We start from the raw sequence: 5,704 nt of genomic DNA, 5'->3' as shown, positions 1-5,704 counted from the left end.
TACAGTTTCTCTTCCAATTTCAGTTCAGGAACAGAGGCCTGAGACACAGCAGAGTCAATGACATGATTTCTACTCTGAGTCCAAAGGCAGGAAGTGGTTGATGTCCCACTCAAAGACTGTCAGTCAGAGACAGTGAACTTTCCCTTACTACACATTTTGTTCTATTCAGTTCTTCAGTGGATTGGACAGGCCCACCCACCTTGGGAAAGACAATCTGCCTTACCGGGTCTATGAACCAAATGTTGAGAAAATTAAGAATAGAATTATCCTATGACCCAGCAATGCCACTTCTGAGTATATACCCAAATAATTTAAATCAGTGTGTTGAAGAGATACCTTCCCAGTGTTCACTGCAGCTTTATTCACATAGCCAAGATATAGAAACAAGCTGTGTTCATCAGCAGATGAATGGATTATGAAAAACTGTGGCACAGAGGCAGTGGCGACAGTGGCGGTGAGAGGATGAACAACAAGTTCGACTCCTTGAAAGATGATGACAGTGGGGACCATGATCAGAATGAAGAAAACAGCACACAGAAAGATGGTGAGAAGGAAAAAGTGGAACGGGACAAGAGTCAGGGCAGCAGCAAGAGGAAGGCTGTCGTCCCTGGACCAGCAGAGCATCCCCTGCAGTACAACTACACTTTCTGGTACTCCAGGAGGACCCCCGGCTGTCCCACAAGTTCATAGAGCTACGAACAGAATATCAAATAGATTGGCACCTCGCCTCTGTGGAGCAGTTCTGGAGGTTTTATAGCCACATGGTTCGTCCTGGGGACCTGACAGGCCACAGTGACTTCCATCTCTTCAAAGAAGGAATTAAACCCATGTGGGAGGACGATGCATATAAAAATGGTGGCAAGTGGATTATTCGGCTGCGGAAGGGCTTGGCCTCCCGTTGCTGGGAGAATCTTATCCTGGCCATGTTGGGGGGACAGTTCATGGTTGGAGAAGAGATCTATGGGGCTGTGGTCTCTGTCCGCTTTCAGGAGGACATCATTTCCATCTGGAATAAGACTGCCAATGACCAAACTACCACAGTCCGAATCTGGGACACACTGCGGCAAGTGCTTAACCTACCTCCCAACACCGTTATGGAATACAAAACTCACACCGACAGCATCAAAATGCCAGGCAGGCTGGGCCCCCAAAGGCTCCTTTTTCAAAACCTCTGGAAGCTGCGGTTGAATGTGCCGTGACCCTCTTCCTCTCTGGATGGCACCGTCATTGAAGCTGGCATCATCGGAGTCTCTTGTTCTGTTGGCGTGCCACCTGGAAGATGCTTCTGTCCTGGACAAAAGGAAGTGGAAGAGTATTATGTTTTAAGAACAAGCTGACACGCAGCAGCTCCAACAACAGCTGAGATCACTTAATAAAAGGTGCTAAACTAAAAAAAAAAAAAAAGGCACATATACCATAGTGGAATACTATTTAGCCTTGAAAAAGAAAACCAGGAAATTCTGTCGTTTGAAGCAACATAGAAGAACATAGAAGATATGGAATTAAGTGAAAAAAGCCAGACACAGGGAGACAAATACCACTTACATGTGAAATCTAGAAAGTAAAACTCAGAAATCTAGAGCAGAATGGTGGTTGCCAGAAGCCGGGGTGGAGGAGTGATAGGAAATGGCGTGCACTGACTGGCCAATGAGTGTACAGCTTCAGTTAGGCAGGGGGCAAAGTTCTGGTTTTCTATTGCCCAGCATGAAGACTATAAGTGTATTATTATAGCCCAAAGAGGATTTTAAATGTTCTCACTGTAAATAATGATTAATATCTGAGGTAATGAATATGCTAATCAGCCTAATTTGATCATGCCACAATACAATCATGTGTCAAAACATCGCATTGTATCCCCTAAATATTATATATACAATTAATATCTGTCAATTAAAAGTAAAATAAAACTTAGAAATGATAAACATTGGGGCCAGCAAGTGGCATGGTGATTAAGGAGTTTGATTCCCATTCTGAGCGCATTTGCATGCATGCCCAAAATCCTGAGAGAATGGAGAAGGTATTGAGACATGGTCATTCCCCTGGGGTGACTTCTCATTTTCCTTCTCTCAGTCTCCCTGAGCATTCTGGGTACATGTGTGCTGCGATCCAGGGCAGCTGGGGTGTGTTGTGTCTAAGGACGCTGTCAGGAAGGTTTCTTTCTCTCTCTCTCAGGAGCAATAAGTGAGTAAACTTTTTAAAATTAACTATCACAGTGCTTAATATATCATAACACATCATAATACCTAATACATTCAGAGATAAAAGCAGCAGGAAGAACCAGGAAAATCAGTTACCTAATGAACCTCAGTTCCCTCAGTTAATCCATCAGCACAAGAAATTTAACACCCCTGCCGTGACTCATGTCAACAGATTCCAAATAAAACCCCGAGTGGAAAGTTGTCTACGCACCTCAGTCAGTTACGTCTATCACAGCTCTATGGCAGGAACTTGGTTTTTCTACTTCTTCCTTCCTTCTTTCTTCCCCCAAAATTGGTTGATTGAATGCTATGTGCCTGGTAAATGCCAGATATCAAGAACACAATGATGAATCACACAGTGTCCCAGTGAGAATCAGCCTTCTAATTTTATGCAAAAGAGCCTTAGAGGAGCCAGCAGGTGGCATGGTGGTTAAGGTGCAGGACTCCCACATGACTAACCACGGGTCAAGTCTCAAACCTGGTGGCTTGCTTACTCTCTTCTCCCTCCCTCTGTTCTTTGTTCAGATTAAATAATAATAAGTAAAGTTAAAAAGAGAGAGAGAGAGAGACTTCAAAGTAAAACCTGGCTGAAAGGAGGGCAGAAAGCTTGTCGGGAATCTTGTTTTACATAGCATTAATAAAATGCCAGTTGCCTATGTTAAATAAATATGGACGTTATTAGAGGAGGACAACCACTTCCCCACCTTGATGCTGCACGGTCCTACCCCATACACAAACTCTCAGTTCTTAAACTCAGATAGAGCAAGATAAATAATAAACAGATAAGTAGACCATTGTAAATGGTAACAAGTGCTATAAAAATGCAAGACATTCAAAATGTAATTATGAAGCTTAATGTAGATAGGCCTGTCTTTCTCTGTGTCTGAATGAGGCTATCTATATTGGTTTGCTGAGGTCATCAACAAAATACCACAGACTGGATGGCTTACACAGCAGATACTCATTTTCACACAACTCTGGAGGTAGGTCCAAGATCCAGACGTACTAGGGCAGCTTCTCCCGAGGCCTCTCTCTTGCAGACAGCTGGCTTCTCCCTGTGTCCTCACTTTTTGTTCCTGGGCCTGCTTTAATCTGTTTTATAATCTCCCCTTATAAAGTCACCAGTCTGATTGGATAGAGCCCTCTCACATGACCTATTTTACCTTAGTTACCACTTGTATGACCCATCTCCAAACAGTCACATTCCAAGGTACTGAAGGGAAGAACTTCAACACATGAATTCAATCCATAACAGTGACTGTCCAGAAAAAAGAGGTTGGAAGTAAGATAGGAAAGTACACTGTAGATTTGGTGATAAAAATATAAGAAATTGCTATTTAATAACTTTTATTTCCTCAGACTGTGTCAGACAATGTCATTAGGAGAAAATGGAAATGGTTTGATGAGTAGAGAGGAAGTTACAGAACAGGGAAGGCATGTGAACTAAATCAAGCCTGTTTGGAGACAGACTTCTGGGTCATCTCAAAGACTCATTTGGGCAAATGTTAGTCTGCCTAGGGTGAGGCAGTTCTCTGTCATCCATTTTGCTGTTCTGGTGAAGGCTTGTCCAAGACCAGCTATGGATTAATCCAGAACGGAGTTTGGTCGGGAAGGTGTGACTCGCAAGGGGAGGGGCAAGAGAGCCACTGTGATGCTGGGTTGTGGAATTCAAGCTAGATGAGGACGAAGGGGAAAGAAGATAGGGAATGATGGGTATAAAGGAACGGGATAAATCAATAAATCAGAAGGAAAACATTTGTTTAGGAATACTGGATTTCCTAAGGTATTGGACACTCAGAACACCACATTACAGACAGACAATGAGTTCTAGCTAACCCTAGTGCTATCTCCATAACAGCTGAACACAGCTCCCGGACCATCTCCACATCTTCACCTTCAATCCAGAGGTTGAAAAACAGTATCACCCCAAATAGCATCTGGATAGGAAAAGTCAAATAACTTTGTGGTTTTGCTAAGCATACTGGTGACCCTAAGACCCAAATTCCTACCTCCATCCCTCATCATGCCCAGTGCTTATCGGTTAAAATAGCACCCACAATAGCTCTGAAGACTTCCCTCAGTTGCCCTGGATGGAAAAGAGAAAGTGCTGAGAAACATTGTTCATTCTAAGTAGGACTGTAGATCTAAATGTCAAATACGGATAGAAATTCATCAAAGAGTCTGCTTTCAAAATGGTTGAATTCATTATTTTTAGAATTTCAATTGCTCATTATTTAAAATTCCTGTCTTTTTCCTGCATGGTAAACATTTGCAGAATTTACTTTGCACAAGTATGTCAAGTAATGCTTCCTGACCTAACCAAACAGGCTTGATTTAATGACTGTAGGGATGGACCCAGTCCCAAATGCATTAATTGGTAAAATATTTATGAACCACAATATCAGAATGTATTTGCAAATGTAAGTATGGTGTGAGTGACCTAGATACTAGCAAAGATTGCCTTCTCTACGATTGAATTAATTTATTTAGATTCCTTTTTCTTTATTATTCCATTTAGATACTATTTGGTGCTTAAGGAGGATAACTGGACAGAAACTCCAGAGAGGGGACAAGAAGGAAAAAGCTAAAAACAAAAACAAAAACAAAAATCTCCTTACGGTACCTGTGCCTAAAATCAACACATAGCAGATCACCTTCAGGCAAAAATAGCAAAAGGTCAATGAATTTATAGTTCACCTACTATGTGTCAGGTGATTCTACATCCATGGTTCTGTTTATCTTAACAAAAACACTGCAAGGAAGATGTTTGCTGATTAGAAAGCTAAGATCAGTGGGGACTGATAAATGATCTGCCCATGGTCATGTGCTCTTGTATGAGTGGCTGAATTACATGTGCCTGATTCCTGAAACTCTCCCTGCCCTTCCCTGCCCCACCGTTTGCTTTGAAAATAGCCTTCCCTATTTTCATGCCTGCTATTCTATCTGCACTAGGGTGGTCTGTGTTCCCTTCAAGCCTGCTCATTCTACTTTCACCTGGATAAACATGTTGAAAGGGGCACCTGGTCTGTAGGTCATATTCAACTCATTATTTTACTACTGGTGGCTCCTCCAGGTCCACTGCAGAGATCAGCTAATAATTCTGCATAGTCGTCCCTTTATTTCAATCTCATTTATTTCACCGTAACAACAAATTCAAAATATTAAATTAATTGTGATCATTATTTTAAAATACTTAAGGGGAAATGTGATAATATACACTAAGAGCTGCAGTGTTTATAGGAAAGTTAATGAATGCAATTAGATAGGAACTTTACTAACAACATCCAACCTCTGCTAGGATTTACAAGGTCTTGTGGCTGAAAGTACAGCCACCTCCCAGTAGCTGTTATAAATACAGAGCCTCAGGAACCACCAAGGCTTATGGGTCAAACCCCACAGTTTAACAAGATTTCTTAGGTCATTTGTGTGCATTAAATTTTGAGAAGTGTTGTTCTAGCATAAGTAGTTTTAGTATAACTCACACCCGTACATGAAATCATTCCTGC

At 41.8% G+C, this 5,704-nt stretch overlaps 1 pseudogene; it reads left to right on the top strand.

The window, feature by feature from the left end:
• The first annotated feature begins 439 nt into the window (after positions 1-439).
• LOC102487789 (eukaryotic translation initiation factor 4E type 2-like) lies at positions 440-1,260 on the top strand (annotated as a pseudogene).
• The last annotated feature ends 4,444 nt before the right edge of the window (positions 1,261-5,704 follow it).

The sequence above is a fragment of the Tupaia chinensis genome, unplaced genomic scaffold (assembly GCF_000334495.1).
Source record: "Tupaia chinensis unplaced genomic scaffold, TupChi_1.0 Scaffold140400_1, whole genome shotgun sequence".
In the NCBI taxonomy this organism is placed as follows: domain Eukaryota; kingdom Metazoa; phylum Chordata; class Mammalia; order Scandentia; family Tupaiidae; genus Tupaia; species Tupaia belangeri.
The sequence above is the reverse complement of the archived record's forward strand: the minus strand, read 5'-3'. Positions and strand labels throughout refer to the sequence as shown.